Here is a 12,635-nt window from a genome sequence, read left to right on the forward strand (position 1 = left end):
TCCCTGTGGACTGGGAAGAAAGGAGGGTTCAGTGGGAAGAGGATTTTACCACTATAGGCAAAGAGGTCAAACCAGTTTCAGTTACACATAATTGTAGTTGAACCCCCATGTTGATTGGCTGAACATTCATTACAGCAAGAGGTCTGACTCCCAAAGAATTGATCCAAGCAAAACATACCAGTAATCATTCCAAATGAAGCTCATCAAAATAAGCAATCTAGTACGTTCAGAACCGAAAAGGCTAAAATACATTGAGAAAACAACAGAATAATTGAAAATCTACAGAATACATTAAATAAAGGTTACTTGGAAAGTAATTATGTTTTAAGATTCATTATGAAAGGAAATGAAATGTTTCCAGACTTTTCATGTGTTGTTCAGGTGCGGTTCTGTGGCTTGCATACTGCTCTGCGTTAATATTTTACAGAGAAGCATTCAGATCCTACATTGATGGAGCTAAAAAGTTTCATTGCAGATGAAAGAGAAGCAACATAGCTAGATAAATTGTACTCGTGGAAAAACTTCCTGAAAAGACAAGGGAATTGATTGATCTTGAGAGGTAAGAGGTTTTGGTTGGAAAAGTACCACAGAGCTCTGAGGAATATCTCTCAGCCAAACCAAAATAGAAGTCGAGGAGAGTTTACAACTCAAGAAATGAATTTCCTGGAAACCGAAAGTTCCTGCAAGAACTTTTCATCTGAGACTGCATGGTGGACCTAATGGTGGTAGGAAGAAGAAAAATCATTAAGGAATTTCCTTGCCGACTCATTAAGTCATTTCATTGAACTGTTTACATATGTTCTGGAAGGGAAAAGGAAAAGAAAGCACCTTAGAGAAGAATTTTTACCTTGGATAGTTCCATAATATGCAGGATCTTTCTGTCCGTGCTCAGCTTCTTCAAGTCGATTGGACTTAAGAAACATCTAAAAGAGACATGGAAAACTCAGTGGTATAATGAAACAGGATGAAGTACAGCAACAAATTAAAGGATAAAAATAATGATATAAAATGTTAAATATATTAGAGGTATGCAGTATATATTATAATAGCCGTATAACCCCATTGATGGACACGTTGGAATGAATAGAAGTTAGTATAATCCCATTGATGGACACATTGGAATGAATAGAAGTTATTTCATGGTTGCTGATTGCTGGTTGTATGTACTGGGTAGGGGATCAACCCACACATAAGTGTTTCCTATTAATATTTGATACCCAGTCTCAATGGGACACATTGGAATGAATAGAAGTTATTTCATGGTTGCTGATTGCTGGTTGTATGTACTGGGTAGGGGATCAACCCACACATAAGTGTTTCCTATTAATATTTGATACCCAGTCTCAATGGGACACATTGGAATGAATAGAAGTTATTTCATGGTTGCTGATTGCTGGTTGTATGTACTGGGTAGGGGATCAACCCACACATAAGTGTTTCCTATTAATATTTGATACCCAGTCTCTATGAAGAACTGTTTGCCACTTCACACAGTTTGTGAAGAAGTAGAGTTTACTAAATCAAATTCCAAGAGATACTTATCAGAAGAAGTTGTAAGAACTAAAGTACAACCGTTGTATACTCCCATCACATCTGTTTTTTCTAGTTTCTAGAAACAAGCCTGTGATTTTGAAGGTGTGCCTCGATACCACTAAAAGGTCGCAGATGCACTGTGTCTTGTTGCCGATGTATCCCTTCCCGACATCTTCTCACACGTCTCTCGTAGAAATCAGAAACATGGTTTTGAATCTCAGTCCGCACATGTACCCCAACAGGCAGATTTAGTGTTAAGATCTGTCTTCTCAGGAGAAACAGTACCGACCACTGCCTTCGGCCAACAAACCTGAGGCTCTCATTGTCTTTCACCGCCAACTGTTTCTGATATATCTTCTGCTGGAGCATCTCTTGTTATTTCCATATTTGCCTGTAAAATCATTTAATTGTTGATATTCAGTCATCAAGTTTAAGGGAGAAAAATCCTCTGCATTACGACCGCAATTAAATAGGCATTTTCTAGTACTATCATTCTCTCTTTTAATGATGCCCCTCAACCCAATTCTAGGCATGTAGGGTTAGGACAACAAGTTGGTTTCCTAGTTGGAATCTAAAACACTGAGGTGGCAGTAAGAGAGAGTGAAGAGATAAGGGAGAGAAAAGAGAGGGAAGAAAAATCGTATAGAGAGGGGGAGGTATCCAATGATTTGGGTGTGATTGGGGGATCCACAACAGCATATTCCATATGTTAGTGATGAGGTGGAGGATATGTGGTAGCAGAGGAGATCCAACAATTTTGGGTTGCTTTTTCCTTAGTTTTTTCTCTTTTTTTTCTTCTTTTATTTATTTTCTTTCCTTTTCCAACTTGCGCACAAACTCCCTTGTTTCTCTCTTTTTTTTTTCTTCTTTTATTTATTTTCTCTCCTTTTCCAACTTGCGCACAAACTCCTTTGGCCGATCTCCTATTTCTTGCTTGAATCGATTAGGACACTTCTAATTGAGTAGGAAGTTTCATCCATACCCCTTGCTTTAAGAGGGGAGTAGAAAAGAGAAAATCTTTCAAAAAAATCTTCAAAAAAATAACAGCCAAGAGGTTCGAACTTGAGACCTCCTGGTTAATAAGGGATTTTTGTATACAACAACTCACCTACGCTAGGTAGTTGTTACAAAAAAAGAATCTTCAATCACTCAAGGGGGTCCATCGATCCTTGTTGGCATTTGAAATATTCATTGTACACCTGGGACAACTGCAAACAGGCTGGTTCTGCATCTCAGTTCAGTTCTGATCAATTATTCTTTTTCTAGCCCAAAAAGAATAATCACTTGTACGGGTGACCAAATGGATGTGTACTTTTAATGCAACACAACCATCTTGCTCAGAATTTAGTCCTCTTCGCAACCATGAAAAGAAACAAGACTTCTTTACGTGTAAAATTGAAGATATGGCGCCCCGATAGTCCTTAAGGCCTTTAAAATACAAAACCTGCAAAAAGAGAGTAAAACCCAAGGTAGCTCCATTCTAAATATATAAAAATGCATGCATTACTACCTAAGATTTCACACATAAATGTGCTCATCAAAATTCCCCCACACTTACTTTACTAGTCCTCGAGCAAAACAAAAAAAATAAAAATAAAAAGCAAAAAACCTAACTCACTTTCGTAGGAATCACGATTGCACTTAGCATATGCAACAAGCCTTTAAACCCCTAGGTTACCCTAATGGACGAGTTGTGTCTCGTGGGTGTTTGAAGTGAATATACACACAAAATTTAGAAAAGAAAAGTAAATCCAACCTTGGCTAAAGGTAAGGGTCATATCGATCCAGAGTAAAGATAATTCCTTTTACACTTGTTCTAGGGACCCCCACGCTTGAATTTTTATTACCCCATATCAATTCCAGGCACAAGCATATTTCTTAATTCGGAACTCATATTGTCTCTTCCAACACATCCTTATCTTAAGGCAAAACCACTTGTGAAGTAGTAGGGAACCAAGGACTAAGGCGTTGGATTGTTTTCGACCAAATATGTTACCAAGGCATTGATGACATTTGCATATACTTTCTGCTGTGTGGTTTTCTTTCTTTTTTCTTTTCTTCTTTTTTTTTTTTTTTTATATATAATGAACTCTATGCTACTCCACTACTGTTGGCCTAAATGACATGGTGCAGCAAACACCAGACACCCAAATTACTATGTAGCTTTGCTTTTTGCATATGCCCACATGGACAGTAATGCTAGAATTCTTTCAGAAATTTCCTCATTAAGAGTTTTGTTCAAGACACCACGCTTCCTGAGGCCCAATGTCCTGTCTAGTTCTAAGGGAGTAAACTCTTACTATTACTTTCCACACTTCATTTAAAATTGTTTATTCGTCAACTCATGTCCATTTAAAAAGAAAGTCTAAACTCCAAATCAATAGTATAAGGAACCCACAGACTTACATATGGTCCAACACCGTAAAACAAGGGTTTCTTATTTTCAAAAAAGAGTCCCACTTCAAGACACAAACTTGTTCATTTGTTCTCAATAGGGTTTTTATGTGTTCAAGATGGGTACCATAATTAAAAATTCTTACTTTCATAAATCAAACAACCGAATGGTATGATCATTAACCAAAAGCCAAAGTAGGATTTCATCCTTAGCAAGCTCAAAAAAAAAATAAAAAAAAAACAAACAAACAGACAAACGAAACAAAAACAAAAACAAAAAACAAAAAGAAACTAATTTCTCTCCCCCACACTTAAGTCATGCAATGTCCTCAATGCATGGAAAGAATTAAAAGCAAAGACAATGCAAAGGGGGTCATACCTGGGTAAAAGTCAACCATCTGTGTAAAGAGGTTCATGGAGATCCATGACCTCTTCACTAGCAGCAGTAGGAAGCTTCAAGAATGGTTTTAGACGCTGACCATTGACCTTGAAAGTTGCATCAATGCTAGGATTCAAAACCTCAACAGCACCATAAGAAAAAACAATATGCACAATATAAGGACCATCCCAAGGGGATCTCAACTTGCGTGGAAAAATATGCAACCTAAAATTGTAAAGCAAAACCTTATCACCAGGAGTGAAAGACTTCCTAACGATTTGTCCATCGTGAAAACACTTGGTTTTTGCCTTATAAATCATAGCATTGTCATAGGCATCATTCCTAATCTCCTCCAACTTTGCTAATTGGAGTCCTCTATAAATACCAGCAGTAGATAGATCAAAATTCAGTTGTTTGATAGCCCAAAACGCCTTATATTCTAACTCAACCGGTAAGTGATATGTCTTCCCATACACCAGACAGCAGGGAGATTAACCCAAATAGGTCTTATAAGCAGTCCTATGCGCCCACAAGGCATCCACTAATCGATTAGACCAATCCTAGTGATTAGGGTTGACAATTTTTTATAAAATTTGCTTAATTTGCCTATTGGATACTTCAACCTGACCACTAATTTGAGGATGATAGGGTGTAGCCAACTTATAGGTGATCACATATTTCTTCACTAATAATAGCACGTGGTGTACCAAAGCGGGAGAAAATGTGCTCTTTCATAAACTTGACCACCACTTTATGGTCATTAGATTTACAGGCAATGGCTTCAATCCATTTGGAAACATAATCTACAGCCAATAAGATGTATAAATTCCCAAAAGAATTAGGGAATGGTCTCATGAAAGCAATACCCCACACATCAAAAATCTCAACAACTAGAATTGGGTTGAGGGACATCATATTTCTCTTGGTCACATGTCCTAAAGATTGACAGGCTTTACAAGACTTACAATACACAAAAGCATCCTTGAAGGGACCAGGCCAATAGAATCCACACTGTAAAACTTTGGCCGCAGTCTTCTTAGCACTAAAATGGTCTCCACATGCCTGATCATGACAAAAAGAGAGAATGGAATGTTGCTCATGATCAGGAACACATCGTTGGATAATTTGATCTAGACACATCTAAAACAAATAAGAATCACCCCAAAAAAAGTACTTAACTTGGGAATGAAATATATGCTTATCTTGGGTGGACCACTGATCCGGAGTCGCACCCAAGACTAAGAAATTAACAATGTTAGCAAACCATGGTTCACTGGACACTGCAAGTAACTGTTTATCAGGAAAATTCTCATTGACTGGAGAATCGACAGTCAAGGAATTGGGAAGCCAGGATAAATGGTCTGCAATTAAGTTTTCACTTCTTTTCTTATCCTTAATTTCAAAATCAAACTCTTGCAAAAGTAAAACCCACCTAATGAGACTAGCTTTGACATCCTTCTTCTGAATAAGGTATCTAAGAGCAGAATAATCAGTATACACCTCCATATGTGACCTAACTAAGTAAGACCGAAACTTTTCTAATGCAAACACAACAGCAAAAAATTCTTTTTCAATGGCAGTGTAGTTGAGTTGTGCATCATTTAGGGTCCTACTAGCATAGTAAATGACAGTGAGTAGCTTATTAATAATCTTTTGTCTCAAAACCGTTCCTATGGCAAAATCAGAAGCATCACACATCAGTTCAAAAGGTTCAATCCAAACAAGTGGTTGAACAATGGGTGCAATGGTTAACTCCTTAAGTTGCTCAAAGGATTCTAGGCATTCTGTAGAAAATTCAAAATTTTGATATTTAGCAAGTAGTGAGGTGAGAGGCCAAGCCCACTGACTAAAGTTCTTAAGAAACCTTCTGTAGAAGTCAGCATGACTAAGAAAAGCGGACATCCTTAACAGATTAGGGAGGTGGTAAATTAATAATTACATCCACTTTGGCTCTATCTACCTTAATTCCCTCCTTGGATACTATATGGCCTAAAACAATCTCAGATTTAACCATAAAATGGCATTTCTCCCAATTCAAAACCAAATTCTTAGATATGCACCTTTTCAAAACTAAAGAAAGATGCTGAAGACACTCAGAATAGGAATTCTCATGAATCGAAAAGTCATCCATAAATACTTCTAAGAATTTTTCAACCATGTCAGAAAAAATGTTCATCATACATCGTTGGAACGTAGCAAGGGCATACGTCTGTAAGTAAATATTCCATACGAGCATAAAAAGTGGTCTTCTGTTGATCTTCTAAAACAATTGGGATTTGGTTATAGCCGAAATATCTATCAAGAAAACAATAATATTAATGTCTAGCTAACCTCTCTAACATCTAGTCAATGTTCAACACAATTAAATAGGCATTTTCTTGCTTATTGGATCTCTCCTAGCTTGTAAAAGAGAGATGATCATGCAATACCTTGCAATACCCCCTACAGAGATCGACACAGGGACAAGGAGAAATGGACGGCTCAGATTGGTTCCTCATTGAACCAACCCCAAACCTATGGTTCACATTTAAACCAAACCATATCAGAGACTCAAACCGAACCGGTTCAGTGCTTTGAATTAAAACCCTGAGAAAACTCCCTCTCTCTCTCTCTCTCTCTCTCTCTCTCTCTAACTCGATCTGAATCTGCTCACCAAGGACTGTGCTCAAATCCATAGTCAACTTTCTCCTTTTTGTGATAAAACTCTTGTTTAGATTCAATCAGAGATGAATCGACACAAAACCCAGCAAAGCAAAGTATAAAGCATTTCTACATAATGTCTTTACTCAGAACACTACATTTCAAATAAACTCGTATGACAAGCACTTACCAGTTAAACCCTGCTGAAGAAACTCGAAATCAGATTCAGGCGAAGAAGAGCCTGCAGACTCATCAGTCTGTCGACGATGGCGATGATGCGGTCTCCACCTTAAAATCCTTGATCCCCAGAAAACCCACTTCGCCGTCTGATGATGTATCCAAACCCATATTCGGCTGAGGCACAATTGTGACTGTCGAGCTCGCTTGTGACTGCGATTGCCCATCGATCTCCTCCTTCGGCTCAGAAGCGAACGCAGGCTTCCCCGCTTTCCCCTTTTTCTGCCGGCTAGCCAGGCTTTGACAAATCGCCTGAAGCTTTGCATCAACAGAGGACTGCAAGGGTTTGTAATCGCCGAACTCTCCTCCAACATTTAATTGGTGTCGGAGATCGGGAAAGTTAAGCCTCCCGAACTCTCCTCGGAGCTTGTAAGCAGCCTTATTGTAGGCCAAAGCCGCATCCTCCGCGGTGTCGAAAGTGCCTAGCCAAAGCCGAGTACAGTTCTTAAGTATTCAGATCTCTGCAACCCATTTCCCTCAATGCCTTTGTCTTACCCCTCTATAGAGCTTCGTGGGTTTTGCTAATGAACCACCCACTTGCATCATCGGGATTGCTTTCGGGCCGAGGAAATTCTGGGTATGTTGTTGCTGCGACTGATACTGCAGCCTCTGGTTCTGGATGGAAGCAGCAGCCATCGCAGCCATTTGTTGCTGTTGATGTTGGAACTAGATCTGGGCTTGAATATGCTGAACCTGTGAAGGTATTGCAAGATCTTGTGCACGAACTCGAAACCTGCCAACGATTTGAATCAAACCCGAACAGAGAATGGCTTAAGATCAAAGCCTAACCAGGTAACAAAGCTATCCATGAGTTTAGCCGCAAGAGAAATCAAACCCAGACAAAAGAGCTTCAAGCGAGTGAGCAGAGAGCTTCGTGTGAGAGTTTCGTAAGCGAGAGAGAGATTTTGGGTGAGTAGAAGCTTCGTGAGGCGTGAGCAGTTGGACACTTGTCCCTAATGATGTGGACGATCCAGATTGAAATAGAGATTATCATGAATCTGGTTTTCTGTTGACCTCAAAGCGAAAATCCGATCTATCTTCCCTTTTCTCCTTAATCGCTGAAGCTTCTTACCCCCTATCTCAAATCATTGAACAACTCATCTCTTTCACTCATCTCGTTCCATCTCGATTTCAAATCGCTGAAGACTTCTCACCCCTGATTGAGGTTCCCCTATTTCTGAAATCGTTGAAGGGATCATCTACAATGGATTATGAAGGCCCTGCTATTGCTCCCATAGGCATTGCCAATGATCTGAAGGCTGGAATGATGTTGATGCCAATGCTGAAGTTTGTTTGGGACGGTTTTGTTCTTAGTGAACTGGTGGAAAATGGACCTTTAGTCCTTACGGTGCTCTGTTATTTTTCTTTTTTCGCTATTTTTTCGCTATTTTTTCGCTAAACACTTGGTGCTCTGTTGTAACTCTGTTTAGGGTCATCTAAAAGGCTAGAGACAAAGCTCCACGGCCATGACATGGTTGTTTGGGCAAAAAACAAGTCGTAAAGGTCTTCAGAATTGGTCCGCACTTCCTTAATGTGTCTGGATTGAATCCTCGTACAAGAACCTAGTCTTGTGTTCTCGTATGTTTCCTCTGTTGACGCGTGTAGTCCACTAAAAAGCTACTACCGGGGATTACCCTATAATGTTATCTCTCTCTCTCTTCGGACCTTTTTTTTGGTAGAACTCTCTTCGGACTTGAATGCCCCTATCTCTCTTTTTTACTTAAATACCATACATTGTCTCTCTTTATATATAAAAAATATTTTCTATTTTTATTTAAATTATTATTTTTTTAATTTTAATTAACTAATTCGAACAATACTTATACAAAACTCTCTCTCTCTCTCTCTCTCTCTCTCGATTATCTGATGTCGATCCAATACAATATCAATATTGATCCAATACGATATTGATCCGATCCAATCTGATACCGATCAATGTATCAATATCAATGATTTCAATATCAGAATCATATTGTGACCAATATTGATTTGTATCAACATACTGTAAAAATTGAAAGACTCGAAAACGTCCCTAGCGAAATCGAAATATCATCAATGTACTATATTTCTAAATTGCAACCGTGTTGGCATAAAGTTTTTCTCCATGCATAAAGGACAGCTCACCCACCATCCTAGGGTTCACAAACCCTAAAATACCCTTTTGGTAAATCTATAGGTGGAGGAATCTCGTTTTCTTTTATCCACGGCGATCCATTCATCAAAGGCTTCAGAGGAATGGGAGAGGATATTAGAAGGGAATTTTGGACTTGTAGTAAAACCCTATAGGGATTTGTGAACCCTAGGATGGTGGGTGAACCGCCCTCTATGGATGAGTAAAACTTTCTTCTTTTTCCATTTTTTTTTTTTGCTATTTGGTTGCTTTGTATTGGTATGGATAGAGACCGGTTCTCTTTTTCTTAATCTTTTTATCACTAAATCAACACTGATCCAGATTGGCGATGAATCAGCATAGAATGGTAAAAATATGCAAGTGACAAAGACATGCCAAATGAACTGAGTGGACATTAGGCTAGGGGTGTAAATCGATACGGTATTCGGTACTTGGTATGGTTTCGATACGGTACAGAAGTTTGGTGGCAAAAACTGAAACCACATCGTACAAAGAACATTTTCAATTTTTCAATACCGATACCATACCGAATTGATACAGTTTCAGTACAGTATTTAATCGGTAAGAAAAAAAAGGTAAAAGTGGTTAAATAAATGACATACTCACGGGAGATGTCACATCATGTCAGGGAGTAAATTAAAAAAAAATCTGACATTGTTGAATCTTGAACCAGGTTGATGGCTTTAAATTATAAATTTAATAATTCAAAATTAAAAAAAAGATGTCAATCATATTCATTGAGTCTACCAAAACTATTAAATAATGCTTTAACTTATCGATTATTGGCATTTTTGGTTCGGTTCGGTATACTGAACGGTTTTCACATGTAATACCGATACTGTACCAAACCAAGAAAGATTCTATTTTTTCATACCAAAATCGTACAAAATTTCCTTCGGTACGGTTTGGTACAATTTTAAAAGGTCGGTTTTGGTATCGGTATTGGTATTTGGTATCAATACCAAAATGACACCCTTACATTAGGCCCATAACATACAGGGCGAACCAATCGACAATGTCACCAAAGGGACTTTAGCAGTTGAACGTCTAGGAAAGTGCTAGCATAGGGACGATATTTCATTAATATCCCGCCACATTGTTGTTTGAACCACCGAATGAGCCCAACTGCACTAGTTCCTTGATCAAACAGCAAAGCCAAAGTAGATGGCAGCCGAACAAAAAGAGGCATGTACAACCTATCGCTCGGGGTAAGTAGCTCGGTAATTAGACCATTCCACTTAGGTCGTTCAACCTAAGACTCCAACAGTTTTCATCTCCAAGATACACTTAAGAGAAGGACTTACCAAGTTTGGCACGTGAGTTACAAGACATAAACCAATCTTGGTATGAAGGGGCTCTTGACAGAATATCAAATCTTCCATAGAAGGAAGGATATCTCGCCATATCCTCTAGAATATCTCGTCATATCCTCTAGGATATGGCCAATATGTGAAGCTCCCATAGCAGGGACATCCTCTATATTCACTTGTCCTTTACAACACTTGCTATATTCAGACTCCTACCAGTATTAGGAAGCTCGCAAAGCCTTTAGGTAAACCTCTTTTTCTAAAGGGGAATATTTTTTCATTCTTACTGGAATTATTTGTTTGCAGATAACTGACTTAGGCATTGGAGAGTCCCCCGCCGGATCGGTCTAGCTCACTCTCTTGTGCGTGTTTTCCTATGCAGGACATGGAAACCACATAAGATGATTTCTTATCGCAACAGATTGGCGCCGTCAGTGGGAAACACTATTATTCAATCCATCCTCTCAATACTATAAATCTACACGATGGGCATCCCATATATCCTCTCTCCACTAAACAAGGAGAGCCAGGAGACCAAGGGGGTGCCCAACAAGCTAACGATGAGATTCTGTGGGCAGTGGTCTCCTCTGATCAACACACATGTGTAACCTTTGGGTGTCGTTTTGCCCCTAGTGCGAGAGATTGAGGTTTGGGATGTCGAGACAAATCTCTCCTACAAAGAGGGGAATTTGTGTAGGAGTTGATAAGTACCACTGTTCGACGAAGAACTAGACCAAATGGTGCAGCTTGGAGCTCGACTGAACTAAGGACAAGTCTAGGAAATACTTTATTTCCTCAAAGAGAACGTGGATGTATTTTCCTAGTCCACGTAGGACATGCCCGGCATCCCCAAGCCATCATTGAGCATGCTCTCAATGCCGAACAATGGTGAAAACCGATCAAGTAGAAGAGAAGAAACTTCACCCCCAAGCGGCAAAAATTTATCAATAAAGAGGAAGAAAAGTTTAAGGCCTCACCCCTATTCAGGGGAGTACAATTCCCCACATGGCTCGCCAATGTCGTAATGGTCCCGAAGTCAAACGGAGAATGGTGAATTTGCATTGATTACACCGACTTGAATAAATCCGACCCAAAAGACTACTACCTGCTCCCTACAATCGACCAGCTGATTGATGCATTGGTGGGCCATGAGATGTTGACCTTCATGGATGTCTTTCCTCCTGATCTAAAGAGAATACGGTGCTCCTAACCTAACGAGGCAACTAATTTTACAAGGCAATGTCATTCGACTTGAAGAACATGGGAGCTACAAACCAAACAATGGTGAACGCCATGTCTGCAAAGCAAATTGGAAAGAACATGGAGGTATATATGGACGACATGCTTGCCAAAAGCATAGAAGCTGGACATCATGTGATAGATCTAAGGGAGGCATTCAACGTATTATGGAAGAATCAGATGAAATTAAACCCCACGAAGTGTGCGTTACTTTAGGGAAATTCTTAGGATTCATGGTTCCGAAGAGAAGGATAGAAGCACACCGAATAAGGTCATATTCTAGGCACACCGAGTTGTTGTACTCATCGACAAATCTTTTAAGAAAATACTACACAAGCCAAGCGTGTTAGAGCAACTCGTTAGTTGGTCGGTCGAACTGAGAGAGCACGATATTGACTATCGCCCCCGCTCGACGATCAAAGGCCAGGCATTGGCAGAAACCTCGACTGATGAGGAAGAGGACACCAAAGATGCACCTATCATATGACTCTGAACCTTGTACTTGATGCCTCAAGCAGCGAGACGAGGAGTAGAGCAAGCCTCATTCTAACCAGTCCTAAAGGGTTCAATATCCAATTGGTGCTGAGGTTCAACTTTGCCACCACTAACAATGAGGTGGAATATGAAGCCATAATAGCCGGCCTTAGAGTAGCTCGGGCAGTATAGGTAGCTGAACTCCTAGTCCACAGGGATTCCCAACTTGTTGTGAACTAGGTTAAGGGTGAGAATGAGGCAAAGGAAGCAAGATGACCAGCAATCTGAAAGTGGTAAAGAG

General features: G+C 39.5%; 1 pseudogene; it reads right to left on the bottom strand.

The window, feature by feature from the left end:
* Positions 1-309: 309 nt before the first annotated feature.
* Positions 310-8,808, bottom strand: LOC122063450 (annotated as a pseudogene).
* Between the last annotated feature and the right edge of the window lie 3,827 nt (positions 8,809-12,635).

This window comes from Macadamia integrifolia, unplaced genomic scaffold (genome assembly GCF_013358625.1).
Source record: "Macadamia integrifolia cultivar HAES 741 unplaced genomic scaffold, SCU_Mint_v3 scaffold1326, whole genome shotgun sequence".
NCBI classification, from domain to species: Eukaryota; Viridiplantae; Streptophyta; class Magnoliopsida; order Proteales; family Proteaceae; genus Macadamia; species Macadamia integrifolia.